The sequence below is a fragment of the Pinus tabuliformis genome, chromosome 2_2, assembly GCF_031772625.1.
Source record: "Pinus tabuliformis cultivar Carrire ecotype Pingquan chromosome 2_2, CPIR1, whole genome shotgun sequence".
Lineage (NCBI taxonomy): Eukaryota > Viridiplantae > Streptophyta > Pinopsida > Pinales > Pinaceae > Pinus > Pinus tabuliformis.
The window spans coordinates 416,626,864-416,652,480 of NC_142300.1; positions in this window are offsets into that span (position 1 = coordinate 416,626,864).

Sequence of the window (25,617 nt, forward strand, 5' to 3'; positions counted from 1 at the left end):
TGATCATGATCACGCATAGGTGGGAGACCTTTGGGAGTCTCAAATACCTTGGAATGATTGTCCAGGACTTTTTGGAGATCTGGAGAAATAGATGATTCCAATGTGGAAACATCTAGCGAACATAATTGTGCAATTACACCTCTTTGCTCCTTTTTTAGAAGCTTTGTCATGCCATTAGAGCTGATTATCTTTCCTGGTTTCCCTGCAATACCCCTTAATTCAACTTCCTTTCCTTCCATAGAAAATTTGATGAAAAGTTCTTGAAAATTAAAAGCTATTGTACCCAAGGATTGTAGCCATTGGACTCCTAGTACAACATCAGCACCTCCCATTGGAATGGAAAGCATTGGGCTAGTCAATACATATTCTCCCATGGATAGCTTGATATTATGGCACTTTCCAGAGCAATTTATTGTTCCTCCATTTGCAATCATCACTTGACACTCTGGTGCTGGATATAGGAAGCAATTCAATTCTTTTGCTACCCTACAATGAATAAAATTGTGGGTGCTTCCTGAATCAATCAACACTATTACCTTTTTCTTCTTGATTTGTCCTTTTATCTTGATGGTTTGAGGAGTGGTAATTCCCACCAATGCATTACAAGATATGGTCGGATTTATTTGTTCTTCATCTAGGCTTTGTTCCTGGAGTATATCTTCTTCTTTTGACCTTTCTTGCTCCTTTTCTTCTTCCTCTTCACAATCTATGTAGAATAATTTCTTCTCAGCACACTTATGACCTTTAGTGTATTTGCTATCACAACTGTAACAAAGCCCTTTTGCTCTTTTTTCTTCCAATTGTTGTGGTGTCAACCTTATAGGTTGTGGAAGACTAGGGGCAACAACACTTCCGTCTTTATAGTTGTGAGTGGTATGCTTCCTGGTTGCCATAATTTTGCTTTCCATTTTTCTTGCTAACCTGAATGCCTTCTCTAATGAATCAGGTTCCCAAAGGCAAACATCATGTTGGATATTATCCTTTAAAGACCCTATGAACACATCAATCCTATGCTCCTCTGGAATATCTTTTACCCTTATGTTCAATTTTTGGAACTCCTCAATGTGCTCCATTACTGAACCCTTTTGTTTGAGACTTATCAATTGGCTAAAAAAAGTGTTGCTTTTTGTATCTTCATAATGTGCTATCAATTCTTCCGTAAAAATTGCCCAAGTGATAAATTGTTTACGAGAGCAAAGCCATTGATACCATACAAACTGATTTGGTTCCAAATATACAGTTGCCATACGTACCTTTTGTGCGTTTTGCACATTATTGAGATCGAAGAATTGCTCCATCTGTAATATCCATGTGGTGGGATCCTTGCCATCAAACTTCCTCATATCGATTTTTGGAATATGGTGATTCTTCGATCCAACATTAGCGTCTATGGAATCATGATTAACATTTCTTTTTTTCTCATCATGAGTTTCCTTTACTACCTTTTCACCATTAGCGACCCTTTCTTGTAGCAACTTCTTCAATTCTTCCATGTCTGTCTTCAAATCTATCTTCAAATCTGCCATCGAATCCTCCATCTTAGCTTCCATGCCCTTTATCTTAAATTCCACGCCATTTATCTTAGATTCCACGCCACTTATCTTAGCTTCTGTTAGCTTTTGTGAGCGTGACATTTGTTGCACTTGTTCTTGTAATTTTGATATATCATGTAGCATTTCTTCCTCTTCTTCATGAGTCATGCTAGAGCTTTCAGGTTGCTTACTAGGTGTTTGCATTTTCTTTCCTCGGGGCATCAGTTACCGATAATAATGCTTTACTATGCCCTTTGAATTCCGTTAAACCAAGCTTACACAAAAATTAAAAAAAAAACTACACACCTTTTCTCACTTTATAGAAGCCTGATATTGAATATGATGTATCTCTGTAATTTCAGATCATCCAGTCCTGAAATTACTACTTGTAGTAGCCTTCTGCGTCCTCTTTCCAATGCCACAAGTCTGAGCCAAATTGGATTCTCCAAGGAAGAGTTATGTAAAATCTCCCACAGTGACTTGCTTTTAGACTAGTTCAGTAGAGCGAACTTGTACGACGTGCCACGAGTCACTGTTTCAACCTTTAAATCTAAAACACACAAAAAAGAAACTAAAGTCCGTCCTCTTTCTGTACCTTCTTACGAAATTTCAATCCGATCCCTAGAGAGAAAGTTATGACGATTTTCCCCAGGTCGCCTGTTTTGAATGTAATTCAGGAGTCTGCAAAAAGACCAACTTCCTTAGATCATATCTCCGTAAATATCGCGCGAAAAGCTCTGAAACTCGGACCCAAGGTTCAGAACGTTTTTTTCTCAAATGGGGTTTTTTTTGCGACTTCTGAAACGTCACAGAAAAAAAGTTATAGCGAAAATGCCACGATGACCTGTTTGGAGCAGCGAAACCCTAGAATCCAAAGCTCTGATACCAAAAGTTATGAAACCAGCTCACAAAAAGATAGAAAAGAGAGATCCACGCCTTAGAATTCAGCCTCTTCGAGGGGGAAACCTCCTTTACATTACATAAATGAACAATTCTTCCATGATACAAATGACAAAACCTCCTTTCTATATATAGGAGTCTAAGGAGTCACAATATAATCCAGCCGACCTAACAATAATAATATAAAGCCACAAAAATAACAATAGATGGATTCTATGGGGCACAGAAATAACAATATGGGTGTAATAGGGGCACAACAATATAAATAAGGGGTATAACTACAATAGTAATGGGGTAATCACTAGTATTATAGGGACCCAACAAACTCTTTGCTCTACTACTATGGAGTATGTAAACATACAACTGCTTTATGTATGGTCACAAACCCCTCATAGAGTTTCTGCATGGTTTCTCCCAGTGTTGATACTTCAACAAGTATCATTGCTCTCATCTCCTCCAAGTAAACCTATGCGAAAATTGCACTCTGTGCTACTACACAGAGTTGTTTTGCCTCTTGCCTGGCAACCTACAAGTTCTGTGCCAATTTCTCATTCTCAGCCGTCAAATACTAAATGTTTGATCTTTTTTCTCATGCAAAGGCCAAGTTGGCTTCGACAATGGAATTTGGATGCTTCCTGGTGTCCACCACTATCACCCTTTCTCTAACAAATGCAGGTGCTGCGTGATCATTGTTGAAAAGTGTGAAACAAAAAATGCTAAATTTAGAATGTGCTAAAAATAGACCTACTAAAAATAACATGTATAAAAATAGCAGTTTGGCCAGTGAGGTCATTGGCCACAATGGGTGAGAGGTGAAACTGCTAAAAATAGAAAGTTCTAAACATAGCATTTCTGTGTCCCTTCCTATTTATAACAGTCCCTAGTCTATCTATAGGAAGTAAAATTAATTTTGGTCTTAACAACAGTTGGAAATATTAATTAATTAATTCAGTTGAGTTAATTAGTTAAGGAAATTGGAATTTGAAGTCTTTGTGAGCATGCACATGATTTTCCTCCACTGATTGAGGGAATAAGTATGAGTTCTATAATGAGAGAATTAGTTGATTTAGTTCTAACTAGTCAAGTCCAGTTAGATTATTTTAACAAGTTGTTAAAATAATAAAATATAGTTTGTTAATGCTTGCATGCATGTGACAACTATTATTTTAGATAACTGAGGATTCACTCATGGATAACTGTTGCATGTCAGTTCTGTCAGAGACTCAGTTGAGATCAGATGTGGGATAGTGTACTATCAAATGCTTGACTATTTCTAGTAAGTAGTTTTTGCATGGTTGAGGAACTAGTGTCCTTAAGGATTGCGTAGTTGGACCATTGGTTATTTTGGTATGTTTGGAACTAATAGCATATGATTTTGCTATTATTTCCTAAGAAAACTACGTAAGGACCATAGGTAAAGCCTATATAAACAGGGCTTGGTTGGTTCATGAGATATATATTCATATCTTCATAGTTCATTGAGAACTGAATAGCTTGAGAGCTAATTCTTTTGTATTGTGAAGAGGATTTCCACTTGATTGATAATACATGGTTGGGGTTTTATGCTGGTGCTTTCCTGTGGATATATCTTGTGTTATGTGTGATTGATTCCTTCTTATCAGTTATATGTGTTCTTATTGATATTGCTCATGGTTGATTAAGATTTTGCTAAATTGTTTGTAGAAGTAGATCAAGTGTTTTGCTTTAGTACATTTCATTACCAGGTTGATCTATAGGTGTGAAATTTCTACATGGTATCAAAGCTAGCTGATTTGTAGGAAAAATTCTACAAAATTCTACATGGTATCGGAGCACAGGTGATCAAGCAAGAAAAATATACTAGCAGGAGAAATTCGAAGTTTATTATTCGGTATATAGATCTCAAGTTCTTATCACATCTATTTCATCGATGGAATTCTATGGTTTGAGGCTTGAGTATGCCCTTGATGGCAGCTCAAACTATATAGCTTGGAAGGATTGCATGGAGGCAGTTTTGGAAGATAATGGCCTTAAGGATTTCATTGATCAAGAAATCCCTAAGCCTACTAACAAGAGTGAGCAGGTGGAATGGAGGAAGTGTGTGGCTAGAGCTAGGAGAATTCTCTTGGAGGGAGTGCGAGATCACATTGTCTCGAGCCTCCATGAGAAGGAGACTTTGCATGCAATGTGGAAAACATTGAAAGATTTATATCAGAATAGCAGTGATAAGAGGAAGTTGGCATTGAAGGACAAACTTCGAAAGATAAAGTGTGAAAGGGATGAGATGATCTCTATGTATCTGACCAAGCTCATCACATTCAGGGATGAGCTTGCAAGTGTAGGGGTCGTGACATCGGATGAGGATATGGTGAGTCTAGCACTCCTTGGCCTTCCTAAGTGCTGGCATAGCTACCAAGACTCGATGAATGGAAGGGAGAAACTGCCAGATTGGGAACTATGGTCGGATTTGATGGAGGAGGAGATCAGACGGAGCACCAGAGACAATTCTTCATCCATGCATGATGTGGAGAACCGTGCCTTAGCGAGTAAGGCGAAGAAGGGGAAGGAGAAGGTTTCTCTTTTCGAATCTAATTCTTCCAATGATGGGAAGAAGGTTGACAAATCAAAAGTGCAATGCTTTCATTGTCATGAGCTGGGTCATTATGCTGCAATTGTCCACGAAGGAAATCCAAGAAGGGATCTGGGGAAGGATCTGAAGGTGAGGCACTTGCTTTACAGTTTGAGTTGGATTTCACACTCTTCGCATGCATGGTTTTATCCATGGTGGGAAGTGGTTGGTTTCTTGACAGTGGAGCTTCTTTCCACATGACCGGCGACAAGAGTTTGTTCAGTACTTTGGAGGAGAAAGATCTCTATATACTCATGGTGATGGGTAATGATGAGAAGTATAGTGACTTAGGTGTAGGCATTGTTATTTTATAGAGGGAGCATGGAGCTCACCTTACCTTGACCGATGTCAAGTATGTACCAAGACTGAATAGAAACTTAGTGTCGATCGCAATGCTGGAAGACAAAGGCTATGATGTAGTCTTCAATAAGGGAAAGGTTTTCCTTAGAAACATCATCACTAGACAGGTGAAGTAGATCGGTTCACGGGTCAAGAACCTGTATTCTCTTGAGGTTCAAGATGCATGCAAAGCCTTGAGCAGCAAGGAAACTGATGGAGACTTGGTGGTTGAGAGGGAGGGTATATTACCTCTCAACATACAGAGCCAGAAGAAGTCTCAGATGATTGTGGAGGAGCCATGATTGGTGTTGTAGCTTTAGGAGGTTGTGGAGCAGCCACAATAGGAGAAGCTAAGTGGAGATCGAGTAGAGACATCTACTCATGCAGAGACCTCCAGTAGGGGAAAACTTCGAGCCAGGTGGGCTGAGGGATCACATGCAGCCATACCTCAAGGTAGGAGGTGCGTTGATATAGAGTGATCGTCCCAAGGAGGAGGGGTAGGATCCTTGAGGTACCCAACTTCTTGGATGAGACCTTGCTATAGGAGCCCCGATGTGGAGTAGCAGGAACTGACTGATTGGGTAGAGACAGATGTGGATGGAGCGGTAGAGAGAGCGACAGTGTAGGGAATCCCGGGACAACGCATAGCTAGCAGGCTGTAGCAATGCAAGAGGCACAAGTGTTTTGCATAGTGTTAGGTGGCACAGAGAGGTGTGCAATGGTGCGAGATGTATGGAGATGTTGCAGTAGTGTAGATGTCAGAGAGGGAGCACTTGTCAGCAGTAGGTAGATCTTCAGCATCAGTGTATGTTCCTAGCCCAACATAGTGGTCAGTTGGGAGTGTTTTTGTTCCAAGTGTTGTTGGAGCAAGTGGACCGGGTAGATGTGTTGCATGCAGAACATTCCAAAGTTACAGGATTGGGTTTGAGAGGAAGCCTTTCTTGTTGAGAGGGAGTGTTGAAAAATGTGCAACAAGAAATGCTAAATTTAGAATGTGCTAAAAATAGACCTGCTAAAAATAGCATGTCTAAAAATAACATGTATCAAAATAGCCGTTTGGCCAGTGAGGTCATTGGCCACATTGGGTGAGAGGTGAAACTGCTAAAAATAGAAAGTTCTAAACATAGAATTTATAGGTTCCTTCCTATTTATAGCAGTCCCTAGTTTATCTATAGGAAGTAAAATTAATTTTGGTCTTAACAACAATTGGAAATATTAATTATTTAATTCAGTTGAGTTATTTAGTTAAGGAAATTCAAATTTGAAGTCTTTGTGAGCATCACATGGGTTTCCTCCATTGATTGAGGGAATAAGTATGAGTTCTATAATGAGAGAATCAGTTGACTTAGTTCTAACTAGTCAAGTCTAGTTAGATTATTTTAACAAGTTGTTAAAATAATAAAATATAGTTTGTTAATGCTTGCATGTATGTGACAACTAATATTTTATATAACTGAGGATTCACTAATGGATAACTATTGCATGTTAGTTCCTTCAGAGACCCAGTTGAGATCAAATGTGGGACAATGTACTATCAGATGCTTGACTATTTCTAGTAAGTAGTTTTTGCATGGTTGAGGAACTAGTGTCCTCAAGGATTGCGTAGTTGGACCATTGGTTATTTTGGTATGTTTGGAATTAATAGCATATGCTTTTTCTATTATTTCCTAAGCAAACTACGTAAGGACCATATGTAAAGCCTATATAAACAGGGCTTGGTTGATTCATGAGATATATCTTCATATCTTCATAGTTCATTGAGAACTGAATAGCTTGAGAGCTAATTCTTTTGTATTATGAAGAGGATTTCCACTTGATTGATAATACATTGTTGGGGTTTTATGCTGGTGCTTTCCCTTGGATATATCTTGTGTTATGTGTGATTGATTCCTTCTTATCAGTTATATGTGTTCTTATTGATATTGCTCATGGTTGATTAAGCTTTTGCTAAATTGTTTGTAGAAGTAGATCAAGTGTTTTGCTTTAGTACATTGCATTACCAAGTTGATCTACAGGTGGGAAATTTCTACATGGTATCAAAGCTAGCTGATTTGTAGGAAAAATTCTACAAAATTCTACAAGGTATCGGAGCACAGGTGATCAAGCAAGAACAATATACTAGCAGGATAAATTCAAAGTTTATTATTCAGTATATAGATCTCAAGTTCTTATCACATCTATTTCATCAATGTAATTCTATGGTTTGAAGCTTGAGTATGCCCTTGATGGTATCTCAAACTATATAGCTTGGAAGGATCACATGGAGGCAGTTTTGGAAGATAATGGCCTTAAGGATTTCATTGATCAAGAAATCCCTAAGCCTACTAACAAGAGTGAGCAGGTGGAATGGAGGAAGTGTGTGGCTAGAGCTAGGAGAATTTTCTTGGAGGGAGTGCGAGATCACATTGTCTCGAGCCTCCATGGGAAGGAGACTCCACATGCAATGTGGAAAACATTGAAAGATTTATATCAGAATATCAGTGATCAGAGGAAGTTGGCACCGAAGGACAAACTTTGAAAGATCAAGTGTGAAAGAGATGAGACAATCTCTATGTATCTGACAAAGCTCATCACATGCAGGGATGAGCTTGCAAATGTAAGGGTCGTGACATCGGATGAGGATATGGTGAGTCTAGCACTCCTTGGCCTTCCTAAGGGCTGGCATAGCTACCAGGACTCGGTGGATGGAAGGGAGAAACTACCAGATTGGGAATGACTATGGTTGGATTTGATGCAGGAGGAGATCAGATGGAGCACTAGAGACAGTTCTTCATCCATGCATGATGTGGAGAACTGTGCCTTAGCGAGTAAGACGAAGAAGGGGAAGGAGAAGGTTTCTCTTTTCGAATCCAGTTCTTCCAATGATGGGAAGAAGGTTGACAAATCGAAAGTGCGATGCTTTCGTTGTCATGAGGTGGGCCATTATGCTACAAATTGTCCATGGAGGAAATCCAAGAAGGGATCCAGGGAAGGATTTGAAGGTGAGGCACTTGCTTCACAGTTTGAGTTGGATTTCACACTCTTCGTATGCATGGTTTCATCCATGGTGGGAAGTGGTTGGTTTCTTGACAGTGGAGCTTCTTTCCACATGACTGACGACAAGAGTTTTTTCAGTACTTTGGAGGAGAAAGATCTCCAGATACTCATATCGATGGGTAATGATGAGAAGTATAGTGTCTCAGGTGTAGGCACGGTTATTTTTTAGAGGGAGCATGGAGCTCGCCTTGCCTTGATCGATATCAAGTGTGTACCAGGACTGAAGAGAAACTTGGTGTAGATCGCGATGCTAGAAGACAGAGGCTATGATGTAGTCTTCAGTAAGGGAAAGGTTTTCCTTAGACACATCATCACTAGATAGGTGAAGTAGATCGGTTCACGGGTCAAGAACCTGTATGCTCTTGAGGTTCAAGATGCATGCAAAGACTTGAGCAGCAAGGCAACTGATGGAGACTTGGTGGTTGAGAGGGAGGGTATATTACCTCTCAACATACAGAGTCAGAAGAAGTCTCAGACGATTGTGGAGGAGCCACGATTGGTGCTGTAGCTTCAGGAGGTTGTGGAGCAGCCACAATAGGGGAAGCTGAGTGGAGATCAAGTAGAGACAGCTACTCATGCAGAGACCTCCAGTAGGGGGAAACTTCGAGCCAGGTGGGCTGAGGGATCACATGCAGCCATACCTCAAGGTAGGAGGTGGGAAGATATAGAGTGATTGTCCCAAGGAGGAGGAGTAGGATCCTTGAGGTACCCAACCTCTTGGATGAGACCTTGCTACAGGAGCCCCGATGTGGAGTAGCAGGAACTGACTGATTGGGTAGAGACAGATGCGGATGGAGTGGCAGAGAGAGCGATAGTGCAGGGAATCCCAAGATAACACATAGCTAGCATGCTGTAGCAATGGAAGAGGCACAAGTGTTTTGCGCAGTTCTAGGTGGCACAGAGAGGTGTGCAATGGTGCGAGATGCATGGAGATGTTGTAGTAGTGCAGATGTCAGAGAGGGAGCACTTGTCAGCAGCAGGTAGATATTCAACATCAGAGTATGTTCCTAGCCCAACAGAGTGGTCAGTTGGGAGTGTTTTTGTTCCAAGTGTTGTTGGAGCAAGTGGACTGGGTAGATGTGTTGCATGCAGAACATTCCAAAGTCACAGGATCGGGTTTGAGAGGAAGCCTTTCTTGTTGAGAGGGAGTGTTGAAAAATGTGCAACAAGAAATGCTAAATTTATAGTGTGCTAAAAATAGACTTGCTAAAAATAGCATGTATAAAAATAGCAGTTTGGCCAATGAGGTCATTGGCCACATTGGGTGAGAGGTGAAACTGCTAAAAATAGAAAGCTCTAAACATAACATTTCTAGGTCCCTTCCTATTTATAGTAGTCCCTAGTCTATCTATAGGAAGTAAAATTAATTTTGGTCTTAAAAACAGTTGGAGATATTAATTAATTAATTCAATTGAGTTAATTAGTTAAGGAAATTCGAATTTGAAGTCTTTGTGAGCATGCACATGAGTTTTCTCCACTGATTGAGGGAATAAGTATGAGTTCTATAATGAGAGAATCAGTTGAATTAGTTCTAACTAGTCAAGTCCAGTTAGATTATTTTAACAAGTTGTTAAAATAATAAAATATAGTTTGTTAATGCTTGCATGCATGTGACAACTATTATTTTAGATAACCGAGGATTCACTCATGGATAAGTGTTGCATGTCAGTTCTGTCAGAGACTCAGTTGAAATCAGATGTGGGACAGTGTACTATCAGATGCTTGACTATTTCTAGTAAGTAGTTTTTGCATGGTTGAGGAACTAGTGTCCTCAAGGATTGCATAGTTGGACCATTGGTTATTTTGGTATGTTTGGAATTAATAGCATCTGCTTTTGCTATTATTTCCTAAGCAAACTACATAAGGACCATAGGTAAAGCCTATATAAACAGGGCTTGGTTGGTTCATGAGATATATCTTCATATCTTCATAGTTCATTGAGAACTGAATAGCTTGAGAGCTAATTCTTTTGTATTGTGAAGAGGATTTCCACTTGATTGATAATACATGGTTGGGGTTTTATGCTGGTGCTTTCCCCTGGATAGATCTTGTGTTGTGTGTTATTATTTCTCTTGATCAGTTATGCATGTTTCTACTTGATGTTGCTCATGAATTCGATTATGCTTCCGCTTAATGTTTTGTAGAAGTAGAACAAGTATTATGCTTTAGGACATTGCATTTATTGGTTTGTTCTACAGGTGAAATTTCTACAATCATCTGGAAAATGATTTATCCATGCTTGTACAATCCTCTTATGGAACTCATCAAATGACATATTGTACACATCCATTACCAGATCATCATTGAGGGGAACAACATCCCCATCTTCTCTCGGGGCTCGCTCTACTGCTAGAGGTGGTGGAGACTGAGTGGTGACATGTGTTGCACTTGGCATCAGATCAACATCTTCATTCTGTGGCTCCTATTCCATCTCCATGTTTGTTACTTCAATCAAGTGCTCAATCTGCTGAGAAAGCTCCTAATCCTGCATCTGTTCACCTTCCTCCTCAACTGCTAGTTGGTTATGTTCCTGCTCTTCAACCTGTATTGGCGTTGTTTCTTCTGTCATTGAGACTTTCATTTGTTGTTCTTCCTACTTCCTGTTCTCTTCTTGTTCCATCCTCCTCAACTCTTGTTCTTCCTTCTGTTTCCTCTCTGTCTCCTGCAACTTCATTTTTGCTTCCTGTAACCTCTATGTTTCTCTCTTCCTCTACTTTGATCTCTGTATCCTCTACTTCCTGTTTTCTTCTGTTGCTAAAGCTACTTTCATGAGAATAGGATCTACTTTCATCCAGCAACTTTGTTCTCCCTCTGGGCTGTTGGCAATCTTCCTCTTTCCCAAGTCCTACATGGGATTTCTACCTTCTGTTGCTGTTTCTTTTAGAATTCCTGCCGTATGTGGTGTAACCTGTGAAGTCCCTATTAAAATGACTGTATCATGGAGTTTGGAGGCATTGTAGAAATTCCTCCATGGATCATCCTATGGCCAATGGAATGCCTCACTGATCCACATAAAGTAAACTCTTTCACAGTGGTATTTACAAATACCATGAGGATCATACAAATTAAATTCTCGAGTACCGAATGAAAACATAACTATTTCCTTTCCCTCCACATCCATGACTTTCACGTTCTTTATTGTTGGGTTATGCTATATTCTTTCCATGACTAGCCCGAGTAGTTAAACCAGGGGGTTAGAGGGGGGTCAGATCCCCCTCTTCGTTGCGCCAATGCGCCGCAGGGGGGTTACACCCCCCTTCGTTGCGTCGATGCGTAGCAGGGGGGTGATAGCGCCCTAAGAATTTTTTTTTTGGACCCTATATTAGGTGGGTGAACCTACCTATGGTTTTGTGCATGGTTTTCGCACATGGTTTTGGGCATGATTATTTTTAGTCCATGGTATTTTGTAGATCCGGTTAAGGGAACTACGGTTATGTTCTAATACATGGTTATTGGATTGGGGTTTATGGATGCTTCGACATGTATATATATGTATTATAACATTGAAAGGAACATAATGAAAAATCAATCTGGTAGTCCCAGTTTTGGGATCTAGGGGAAAATCTCTGTGTATATGTGCAAGCAAGATGGATGATGTAGGTGTAAAAACAATGTTAAAACCTACGTTTGCTATTAGAGTTGTTTCGGCTTCAAGGGGACACCTTTGTTGCTGAGGGGTTTTCCTTGGGCCTGTGGTAGACCCTGTTCAATGGGAGATCTGCGAGATTGATTCTGGTGGTGAAAGAAGATGGTGAGCAGTGGAAAGATAAAGATCAAGAAATTTAATGGTTAGAGTTTTGAGTTGTAGAAACTCAAGATGGAGGATCTGTTGGTGGATAAAGATCAATGGATCGCAATAGAACCATGTATTAGACCAACAAGAGTGTCCGAAGAAGAATGGAAGAAGTTGGATCGGAAGGCAAAGAGCACAATACTATTGTGTGTCTCAGATTCAGTATTGCTGAATGTATCAGGGGAAGCTATGGCGAAGGATTTGTAGGACAAGTTAGGGACTTTGTACCAATCTAAGTATCAGGTCAATAAACTATTCCTACGGATAAAGATGTATAACCCGAGGACGAAATATGGACTCGGTGACAGAGCATCTGAATGCATTTAATACTGTGGCAAGCCAGCTATTGTCTGTTGATATTAAAATTTCAGATGAAGATAAGTGCATTAGTTTGTTGTTTTCTTTACCAGATTCGTGGGATAGTCTGGTTGTTGCAATAGGTAGCAATGCAGTTTCCTTGTAGTTTGATGAAATAGTCTCAGCCTTGTTGACGAAGGAGATGAGACAGAAAAATATGGAGAGCTAGAATGGTGATTCCTTGTCTGTACGAGGATGGTCCCAGAACATAAACGAAAATAAGTCCTCAAGTAGGAGATCTAAATCTCCAAGAAAACCTGTAAAGATGTACTGGAAATGCGGAAAGGAAAGGCACTACAAAAGGGACTATAAATCTAAAGCTCCTGAGAAAGGAAAGGGATCTGATGATGCTCCTTTTGTAGAGGTGAAAACCACCTCAGATGAAGGTGGGGATGTGTACTTGGCTTCTTCTTCAATTACACATGTAGATCATGAGGCATGGTTGGTTGACTCAGGTGCATCCTTTCACTTCACTCCACATAGAGAGTGGTTCTGTGAGTATGAGAAATATGATGGTGGTGATGTATCCGTGGGGGATGATAGGAAGGCTAGAATCGTTGGTGATGTATCCTTGGGGGATGATAGGAAAGGGATCTAATGATGCTCCTTCTGCAGAGGTAAAAACCACCTCAGATGAAGGTGGGGATGTGTACTTGGCTTCTTCTTCAAGTACACATGTAGATCATGAGGCATGGTTGATTGACTCAGGTGCATCCTTTCACTTCACTCCACATAGAGAGTGGTTCTGTGAGTATGAGAAATATGATGGTGGTGATGTATCCTTGAGGGATGACAGGAAGGCTAGAATCGTTGGTCGCAGAAAAGTTAAGTTGAAGTTGCAAGGTGGAAGGATTAGAACACTTCCGGGTGTTATGCATATTCCTACATTAGCCATAAATCTGATTTCTCTAAGCAAGTTGGATGATGCAGGTGTAAAAACAGTGTTCGAGAAAGATACCTACAAGATGGTTCAGGGAGCACTGGTATTGATGTGGGGAGCTTGGATTGGAACTCTGTACGAGCTGTAAGGTAGCACTATCATTGATGGGTGCAATAGTTCAGTGGTTTCGGGAAGTGGAGCAAAAAATCTAGTGGTCTATGGAGAAAAGAACATGCTATGGCATCAAAGGCTTGGACATATTGGAGAGAAGGGCCTTCGAATGCTTCATGGTAAAGGTATGAATAATAGCTCTCTACATTTTGATTTATGTGAAAATTGTGTATATGGGAAGCATAATCGGGTGAGTTTCCCCTCTGATGGTAAGAGGGTGATACAGATATTAGAACTTGTGCACAGTGATGTGTTTGGACATGTGAAGGTTCCATCATTGGGTAAGTCTGTGTAATATGTATCATTTATAGATGACTTCTCAAGGAATACATGGATATATTTCCTCAAGAAGAAATCCGAAGTCTTTGATAGGTTTAAAGAATTTAAGGCTCTGGTGGAAAACCAGACAAAGAAGAAGATAAAGGTGTTGAGGATAGATAATGGTGGAGAGTTTTGTAAGAAGGAATTTGAAGAGTTCTGTAAGAAGTGTGGTATAGCATGACAGAAGACTACTCCATACACACCTCGGCAAAATGGAGTTGCAAAAAGAATGAACAAGATGTTGATGGAAAGGGCAAGAAGCATGCTCAATGGTGCCGAGTTAGGACATGGATTCTGGGTAGAGGCGGTGGAGACTACATGTTACTTGGTCAACATGTCACCTTCATCAGTGTTGGAGGATAAGACTCCACAAGAGGTATGGACTAGTAAGAAATCCTCTCTTTCACATATGAGGGTATTTGGATATGATGCATATGTACATGTTCCAAAGGAGAAAAGAACAAAATTGGATAGTAAATCTGAAAAGTGCGTCTTTATTGGGTATAAGGATGGTTTAAAGGGTTATAAGCTTTGGAACCTAGTAACAAGGAAGGTTGTGTAGAACCAAGATGTGGTGTTCAGAGAGGTGAAAGATGTTATTAAACATGAATTCCAACCAAAGGAACCTGAGAAGATAGAGTTTGAGCTTAAGGAGGAAGAATCAGACTCTACAACAGAACAGGAATCAGAAGATGAAGAGCCACAAACTCTGGTTGTGAGAAGATCAGTTCGAGAAATAAGGTAGCTAGAAAGGTATAGTCCATCTACTTTCTGTTCAATTTTTTCTTTATCTATTACTGATGATGATCCCAAAACTGTGAAGGAAGCAGTAGATTCAGAGGATGAAAAACTCTTGAAAGAGGCCATGGTTGATGAAATGGCATCTTTGCACAAATATGAGGCTTGGGATCTGGTGGATTTGCCGGCTGGAAGGAAACCCATTGGCACCAAATGGGTGTTCAAAAAGAAGATGAATGCAGAAGGAAAGGTGGAGAAATACAAAGCTCGGTTGGTAGCAAAAGGCTATTCCCAAGTGTTGTGAATTGATTTTGGTGATATTTTTTCTCCTGTTGTGAAGGTAGCTTCTATTAGATTACTTTTATCTGTTGCTGCTTCTTTTGATTTTGAGGTAGAACAAATGGATGTGAAGACAACATTTCTTCATGGGGATCTAGAAGAAGAGATCTACATGAAGTGACTTGAAGGCTTTGCGGTGAAGGGTAAGAAAGAATTGGTATGCAAGTTAAAAAAGTCTCTGTATGGGTTAAAACAGTCACCAAGGATGTGGTATCAGAAATTTTATACATTTATATGGGGACTTGGATTCACTAGAAGCAAAGCATATCATTGTGTGTATTTTAAATTAATTGGTGATCGTGTTATTTATCTGGTCTTGTATGTGGATGATATGTTGCTGGTTGGAAATGACAAAGAAATTATCCAGGATTTGAAGACCCAATTTTCATCCAAATTCGACATGAAAGATCTTGGTGCTGCAAACTATATTTTGGGCATGGGAATTAAAAGAGATCAGGAAAAGAGGAAGCTCTAGTTAAACTAGAGGAAGTATGTCGAGACAATATTGCAGAGGTTTAATATGCAAGATAGTAAACTGGTGAAGGTTCCTAGATGGTTTTCGGTCCATGGTATTTTGTAGATCCGGTCAAGAGAACTACGATTATGTTCTAATCCAGGGTTAATGGATTGGGGTTTATGGATGCTTCGACATGTATATATATGTATTATAACATTGAAAGCAACATAATGAAAATCAATCTGGTAGTCCCAGTTTTGGGATCTAGGGGAAAATATCTGTGTATATTTGTTTTATGTGTTATACACTCTACATTGTTTATTTTTTGTTTTTTAGAATTCGTATGCAGGGTTAAAACCTACATTTATCTCGTATAATCCAATTTGCAAAAGAAGAGTGGTCCATGGTGCTTTCTTCTTCCTGTATAAAGCTGCTGACAATCCTGTGGTGAGATGATATGGCACTTCTTGCATGAAAAGCTTGTCGGTGGCATACCTTGGTAAAACATGCAGAGACTTCTCTCCATCGAACACTCTAAGGAAGGTGCCACCTAGTGAGGCATACCAATCTGTGATGTCTGCTATCACCTCCATTTCTCCTTGTGACATGCAAGGTGGATCTTCTTCAAAGATGAGCTTGTAAAGCAGGATGATGAAGTGGTTAGTTGGCTGTGCCATTACTCCTCAATGACTGCACTACGAAAGCAAATTGTAATAGATATGCATGACAGATTCTCATGGTGTCCATGTCTAGTTCATGCTAGGGAATTGTTGTTGTGCACATATTGCATCTAGTAAATATGGAGACATATAAAAATTTTCTTGCTCACCACTAAGAGTACTCTGGTCTTGTGCTACATGGGCCCTCAACTGTCAAGCCAACATATCTGATCAGTTGAATGACTTCCCCTCATTCACAACCTAGTCCAATAAGACTTCCCACCCTTTAGGAAAGGTTTCGTGCTCTGCTAACCATGGATCCTGCAAGCTAAGATAACCAAGAGCTGGTAGGCCTTCCTGAGGGACTTTGTCTTGTATACATGGGTGGGTGTCTGTCGAAACTTCGATGGATCTTTCACCCAGCCTTTGAAAATGTCATGTGTTTTCACATAGATGTGGATGGCACAGAATAATGAGTCCATGAGCTTCACTGGCTCAGGCAAGTGATACATGCACTGATAATCTTACACCCAAAAATTAGCAAGCTTCTATCGGTTAGCACTACCCATTGTCATAGTCTTCTCATAAATGTGTGAGACAATCTAGATGATGACATCTACACACGGTAAGGCTAGATATAAGAATGAAACCTTGTGTAGTCCTGAATGCCAGAGACTGAGATAAACCTACTGGTCCTCTAAGTCTGCCTCAAAGTAATTTGCAAAATCGTATTTAACCTGTTTCCATGTCAGTGATGATCCCTTTTTTATAAACAACTGAGTGTCTGCATACACTGGAAAGTCTATTGGTGTTTGCTCAAATACTTCCCTAGTACTACTTTCATTGGTCTCTTTTGAAGCAACTCTCTTTAGTGTCATGGTAACAGTGACTATTGGAGGTAATTTCTCAACAACTTTGGTACCCATGGGAGAGAAAAGACACTCATGGCAATCAAATATTAGTCTTAAGCAAATTTACTTACAAGGCATGATCAAGAAACAAACTGGGCATTTGATGGGGAGGATTATATAATTTTCATTGACAAGAGGGACTGGCTTCCTATGGGAACTGTGAAATGTGCAGTCCCAATAGCCAAGGATGAAGCTTGAGGCTTGGGACTATGTAATGTGTAGTCCCAACCTAGGCAGAGACTGGGAGACACTGCACATTGTGCAGTCTCAGTGGCCAAGGTGACAGGCTAACTCCTGGAACTGCGTAGTGCACAATTGGAACCAGCCTGTACTGCACATTGTATTTCTGGAGGCCAATCTTGTGGCTTGAGCCTTAGGATTGTGCAGTGCCCAATTGGGAAAGGAAAGCTATGGCCAAAGCAAGTGCAGATTTTCCCAGTGGAAGTTTGTAAAATGAGCAAAAGTGAGTGATGATGATAGGTTGAGTGAAAAATTGACTAAGTATTAGTAAATCCATGTAGATCAAGTGCATCAACTAATCAAACAAAAGTTAAATCAAGTATGTGGGGAGATTCTCCGTAACGACGACCATTGGTGTAAAAACATGAAAACTATTGCGACACTTGTGAAAGGCAAACAAAAAATTAAAACAACACTTCTACAAGTTAAACAAGTTGAAACACCAGAAACTATGAAGAGAAATAAGTAAAACAACACACACACAAGCGAAACGACAAAAAGCAATAGAAAAAGTGGGAAAAAATGACAAAATCGAAACTCATAAAAAAAGCGACGACGATCGCATCGGAGGTTCCTTGATTTCATTGGGAATGCTAGAGCTCCAAGATCGAATGTGCAAATGAACTCTAGAGGAGTCGATTAAATAGATTTGAGTGAATTAGGGTTTATGATACGCATGCCTAAAATCAACGAAAAAGTGACACTTGACAGAAGTTTCTAAAAATAGCGAAAGTGCCTCCTTTGGGATACTAAAAATATACCCCTATTTTTTAGGGATGTTTTTTTGCTTTTATCTTTTTTTTTCCTTTTCCGGGGAAACTTTCCATGCACATTATCGGGAAAGACTCCATAGTTCCGGGTAATTGGGAAACTTTTTGCTCAGTGCATTGCGTAGTTTCTGAGGTCAGTGAGGGATTGCACAATTTCTGGGCTTAGTGATGGGATGCCTTCCATGGCTATGCAGTTTTTGAGCTTAAGGCTAACTTCCAGTTAGAACTGTGCAATTCCCATCATCAAGGTTGCTTTCCCTCAAGGATTGCACAATTTCTGGGGGAAAGACCAGAACTATTGCGAGACCAAGTTGGAAGCTCAACTTGTGAGTTAGAAATATCGGCTAAGTGTGAAAACAAGAAAGAACAAGAAAAAATGAAAAGATAAGTCTCAGTTGAAGCATCAATACCTAAATCAGTGCAGATAAGCTCCTGTGAATAAGAAGGAAGGATCCAAAATCAAAGCATATGCGAAATTTTGGAGCGTGGTTGTAGCTGCTACAATATTGGCGACACACTGGTAGAACTCAAGCTCTCTGTATGGATCTTGTCTCATGTAAAACAGGTCTACTTATTTCAGAGGTATTGTTTAGTTAATTGATTATCACAACTTCTTCACTTAGCTTGAGTTAGAGATACATTCCCTACCATTCTCTTCACTAGCAGCACACATACCAAGGCAAGTCAGGTTGAGTTGTTTCAATTGGGGATGAGGAGTATATAAATGCACAAGTAAAAAAAATTGTCAGTCTTAGTTTTCATCTCTAGTGTTGCTCTGCTACCAATAGGCTTGGACAGTATTCCGACGGAGTCACTTCAGGAACACAAACATTGCTCCGCTATCAGTGAGCTTGGAAAGTACCTCAACGAAGTTACTTGCTTCACCTCTCTATGCATGAAGCCTTTCTCTTCTTTCGCCCTTTATTTCATTTTTTCTCATTTTATTTGTTCAAAGAATTATGTACAGGCACTTATTTATTTCATGGGTGCAGAAGAGGGATCCCAACTTATTGAGAGTAGAAGAGGTTGTCCCTTCAGATAAGGATGTTTATATACACTTCTGACATACTTGTTAAGGTTGTTCTCCCTTCCTTAATCTACTCGACTTAGTTGAAAAGGATTAACCAAAAATAAAAGACCAATTAGAGTAGGTAGTACTAGTTAAAAGTGCAAGCATCATGATTTCACTATGATTCTCTCTGAAAGGAACACATTTTCCATCAAAGTTTCATCAACTAAAAGAAATGCAACACATAAAGAGAGGAAATAAAAAGATAACTAAGCGTTGCTAGCAGTACAACTTCCTCTTGGAATTCACCCTGCTTGTCTGAGAATCCAAACATGGTCTCATGCAGAAGCTATCCTATGATTGAAAAGAAAACAAACAAAAGGAAAAAAGCGGAGCAAAAAGTGAAAGAAATCAATTCAAAGAAACAAATAAGAAAATAAAACAACTACTCCTACTCCTAACCTAACAATGAATAGGCCAGACTCATGTGAAATGATACTTCCAATGCAGCCACCTACGCATTGGCTGACCTATCTACGTGATGGAATGCAAGTCAAGACATATATACAAGCATAACAACAAACAAAAAAGATAAGATAGTGCAAACCAAAGCGTTCGAAGTTTGAAAGAACGTGCAAAAAAGAAAGAAAGAAATGTGCATGGGAAACATTCTGCGGGAGCATGGTGGGGTGTCGACACACTCCGACCTGAAGACATGCAAGGAAAAACTTTCAAACTATGAAAATAGGAAAACATAAAGAAAGAAGGAAATTTTCACTTTGTAACCATTCTCGCCACATAAGACTCCTCCAATGAATGAGCGATAGGATTGTGCAATACAGATGGAGGATGCAAAAACTGTAAAACAAATTGATTTTCAATGTGTACAATAGAGTGATGAGGAGCCTAAAAAGATTCAACACATTTTTGATCAAAAGTATAACTGACCTCAAGACTACAAGAACCTAACATAACCATCAGCTTGGGTTGAAGTGCCTCAACAACTTAGGGAAGCTCCAATTCATCAGAAAATGGATCATCAAATATCGGTGGCTTAGAAAGTTCAACAACGAAAAAATTAGAATTGTGATCGAATGAATCAATGAAAAGATCACGACAACCATGATAAAAAAAGTTCAAGCTTACGAATAGAGGCATCCTCATGATCTAATTAATCGTAAAGAGGGGATTATGGAGAGCGAGAAATTTCACCCTTTATATTCCTAGAAATATAAGATGAAAGATTGGGAGGATCAGGTAAAACATATTTTTCCTCTCCGACATTGGATGAGAAAATGACATTCCACGTGTTCTGAGAATGATTGAAAGTAGTAACATGAACAGAAACTAAATTTTAACAAGATTCAATAGGAATGCCAGAATGATGGAAAATGTCAGGATAATATGGAAGAGGTGTGGGAGGAAGGAGGTCATCCTTCATCACAGATTCTTGTTTAGATTTAGACTCCCACACATACTCATCAAAAATGATATCTCAGGTCTGTTTTTCAACACCAACTTCATCCATAAATTGATCCTTGTGAACATTAAAAGAGAGATTCAAAATAGGTGAACACAACAAATAACAATCTGGAGGATCAGAGGGACCAAAGGATGGAAGATGAGGAGATAACACTTCATCACAACCATCAGAGTCATAGTCCAAACCTGCGCCGAAATTATGGGTATGTGAATTGGGAGAAGACAATGGTAGATTAACAGATGAATTTTCAAGTTCTCCCACCCCAACCTACGGAACCAAAGCTATTTGATGAGAAGGGGACGGAGGGTCACTTGGAACAACAACTTCCCCGTTCTAGATTTAGAAGCTCTAACACCGAGGTATGTTGGGAGCGATTCAAAGGATTCAAGCTCATGTGCATTTTCTGAAGTGTGAAAAAGATATAGAAATCTCCCTAACAAGAAAGGCCTATCGTTCATCTTTAGGAAATTCAAAACAAAAATGCATGAAACAATTGTGAAAATGATGCAGCGATTCATTAGGTGATTTTTGCAATTGTAGAATTTTCTTGCATAGGCGTTTACGATCTTGCATATCAACAGTGCGAAACAATTACGTGACAAGATGTTCGAAAGAGTGTAAGGAGGCATCAAACAATGTGCGAAACCATTCCCTTGTACACCCTTCGAACGTGAGAATGAAGAACCTAAAACCAAAATCCTCACAATGGATGTTGGGTTTTGTGCAGAATTCAAGAAAATGACTAGTATGCTCAAATGAGGTTTTTTCACCCTTGCCATCAAATTTTAGAGTTGACAAGTCATCTATGATACTCATCGTCACTTGCAAACTTATGTTTCTGGAAAAACATGCCGGGGTTATGATTGTGGAAGAATTCATTAAATGAGTGCAGAAATTCAAAATAGATTTCAAGGGCTCAACTTTTCATTGGCCCTCCTAGCGCCAAAAAATGTTGACGGTGCTGGACCCACCAACATTTAGGGGATCTCCCCGATATAAAGTCCCAACTAAACCTCACACATTTTGGAGTAGGAAACCCAATAGTGGGTGGTAATGTTATGCCTTGACTGTGAAAATGCGCAAAATGAAGTATGGTAACTTTGGGTGAGAGCAAGTGTGTGGCCTTGCAGAAAGCCAATTGTGATGCATGAAGGTTCCAACACACGAAGGGAAAAGGAAGTGCACCCCTTGGAAGCCTGTAATAATACATAGCTTGAAAGGAACACATGAGCTTAATGACATCACAAGCTACGATGCAGAAGAGACCACAAGTTAAAGTGATGAATTAACACAACAACACACATTCAACAAGATTCATACAAATGAAAACGAAATAGTTCCCAAGAATAAGCGCAAGTTAAATAAAATACATTGGAAATACAACAAGAATAGTCTTACTATATTTAAAGCATATGCATGAAAGTGTGTTGGCTCTGAATTTATTATTATATGTGAAATTTCCATTCATAAATACACCGTTGACGGACCATTAACCCCAATAATGGAACATTAAAATCAAGAACACCTGCTCCTCAAAAGAAGTATACTCACCCCATGCTATAGAGAAGCCAAGGATCTTCACAATACTCCCAAGCTCATTCTAAGCCTAAGCCTAGCCAAAATCTTGGCTCTCAAAAACCTGTTACATGAGTTATGAGGTTCTATTTATAACAAGAGGGGGTGACTCTTCAACTCCCCTTTGTGACCTTTGAACTACCCTCATGACTCTTCATTTTCCAATATTGACACTTGGAATTTCACTTACAACATAATTACAAATAATATTACATTTTACACTTGTACCCATATAAGAAAAATAGGGTAGAGACAACATGACAACCTAACAAGACACGACACTATGATGCTAGATTTTGGGAGAAATCTAGTGCAACAACCTCAACTTGCTGATTCTTGGCCACATATTGGTTCCAAGTTTAGTACTGTGTGATGATGTCCCCAAACTGTGTGATGGTTTCTGGATAGGAGTGGACTCTAGCCTCCATGGAATTCAGGTACAATGCCTTGGAATCAATTTTTCAAGTTCGTTCTAAAGCATGAACAAAATTGTTCTGACTTAAATAGGACCACCGATGTAATTTTGTATGTTTTGTTTGTTCAAATCAAAATCTTCCTTGGTGGGAATATGTCTTAGCTGTTCCAAGTACTCTTTGATCTCCTGTCGAACTTGGTTCCTAGGTTTGTCTTTGGTGAGTGAATCGACTGATGGGATCTGGTGTGTTTTCACCAAGACATCCAAACTACTAAACAACCATACTTATGAGTCCTAAATTCTACCAATAAATGAGGTGAGATGCTTTTTTTTTAATCAACATCTAAACTTTCGCTTTCTCCAGCTCTGCTAGTGGCTTCATTTTCTTCACTAAGTCAAGCAGTGCCCCTTTGTATCACATTGTCCATTCTTTCACCTAGGCAATGGAAACTTGTATGTTCTTGAGATTTTTAACAAACTATTTTCTCTACTGCTATGGACTATGCAAATAGACAACTGCTTTATGTACAGTCACAAACCCCTCATAAATCTTCCACATGGTTTCTCCTAGTGTTGATACTTCATCAAGTATCACTAATTTCATCTCCTCTAAGTAAACCTATGTGGAAATTGCACTCTGTGCTGCTGCGCAGAGTTGTTCTGCATCTTTCCTGGCAGCCTGCAAGCTCTGTGCCAATTTCTCATTCTAGATCGTCAAATACTGAATGTTTGATCTTGTTTCTCCTGCAAAGGCCAAGTTGGCTTCGGCAATGGAATTTGGATGCTTCTTGGTGTCCGACACTATCACCCTTTCTCTAACGAATGCATGTGATGTGTGATCATACGGAAAATTCTTTCTTCATGCTTGTACAATCCTCTTCTGGAACTCATTAAATGATAGATTGTACACATCCATTACCAGATCATTATTGAGGGGAAAAACATTCCCTTCTTCGCTCAGGGTTGGATTTGTTGCTCGAGGTGGAGGAGACTGAGTGGTGACCTGTGGTGCATTTGAAATCATATCAACATCTTTATTTTGCAGCTCCTGTTCCATCTCCATGCTTGTTACTTCAATCGAGTGCTCAATCTGTCGAGCAAGCTTCTGATCCTGCATCTGTTCACCTCCCTCCTTAACTGCTAGTTGGTTCTGTTCCTGCTCTTCAACCTATAATGATGTTGTTTTTTCTATCATTGTGCATTTTCTTTGTTATTCTTCTTTCTTCCGTTTCTCTTCTTGTTCCCTCCTCCTCAACTCCTATTCTTCCTTCAGTTTCTTCTCTGTCTCCTGCAACTTTAGTTTTGCTTCCTAGAACCTATGCTTTTCTCTCTTCCCCCACTCTGATCTTTGTATCCTTTGCTTCCTCTTTTCTTCTGCTATTAAATATTCTTTCATGAGAATATGATTTTCTTTCATCTTGCAGCTTTGTTCTCCCTCTGGACTGTCGACAATCTTCCTCTTTCCCTTGTCCTGCATGCGATTTCTTCCTTCTGCTGTTATTTCTTTTGGAATTTCTACCATATGTGGAGTATCCTGTGAAGTCCCTACTAAATTGACTGGCTCACAGAGTCTGGAGGCATTGTAGCAATTCCTCCATGGGTCCTCTTGTGGCCAATGGAGTGACCCACTGATCCACATAAAGTAAACTCTCGCACAATTGTATTTACAAATACCATGATGGTCATACGGATTAAAGTCCTGAGTAATGAATGCAAACCTTACTATTTCCTTTCCCTCGATATCTATGACTTTCAAGTTCTTTATCTCATATAATCCAATTTGCAAAGGAAGAGTGGGTTGTTGTGCTTTCTTCTTCCTATGCAAAGCTACTGAAAACCCTCCAGTGAGATGATATGACACTTATTGCATGACAAGATTGTCAATGTCATACCTTGGTAAAACATGCAGAGGCTTTTCTCTATAGAACACTCTAAGGAAGGTGCGACATGGTGAGGCATACCAATCTGCGATGTATGCTATCACCTCCATTGCTCCTCATGACATGCAAGCTGGATCTTCTTCAAAGATGAGCTTGTAAAGCATGATGATGAAGTGGCCAGTTAGCTGTGCCATTACTCCTCGATGACTACAATCCAAAAACAACTTGCAATATATATGCACTAGATTCTCGTGGTGGCCATGTATAGTTCATGCCAGGGAACTGTTGTTGTGCACAAATTGCATCTAGTAAATATGGAGACATATTAAATGTTGCTTGCTCACCATCGTGAGGACTCCAGGCCTGTGCTGCATTGGCCCTCAACTATCAAGCCAACAGATATGACCGGATGAAAGACTTCCCCTCATTTAAAACTTATTCTAATAATACTTCCCACCCTTTAGGAAAGGTTTCCATGCTATGTTGACCATGGATCCTACAAGCTAAGATAACCAAGAGCTTTCAGGCCTTCTTGAGGGACTTTGTCTTGTATACATGGGTGGGTGTCTATCGAAAATCCGATGCTTCTTTCACCCAACCTTTGACTATGTCTCATGTTTTCACATAGATGTGGGTGGCATAGAACAATGAGTCCATGAGCTTCACTGGCTCGGGAAAGTGATACATGCACTAATAATCTTCTTCCCGAAAGGTAGCAAGCTTATGTCCGCTGGCACTGCTCAATGTCATAGTCTTCTCATCAATGTGTGAGACAATCCAACTGATGACATCTGCACATGGGAAGGTTGGATATCTGAATGAAACCTTGTGTAGTCTTGAATGTTTGATATTAAGATAAACTAGCCGGTCCAATAAGTCTACCTCAAAGTCCTTTTGCAAAAGCATATTTAATCTGCTTCCATGTTAGTGATGATCCCTTTTCTATAAAAGCTTGAGTGTTTGCATACACAAAAAATTCTATTGGTGTTTGGTCAATTGCTTCCCTAGTACTACTTTCAGTGGTTTGTTTTGAAGCAGATCTCTTTGGTTCCATGGTAACAATGACTACTCAGAGAGAAGTGCTCAACAAGTGTGGTACCTGTGGCACAAAAAAGACATGGAAAACAAATATCAGTCTTAAGAAAACCTAATTACAAGGCATGATCAAGCAGTAAACCGAGCATATGATGGGAAGGATTATGCA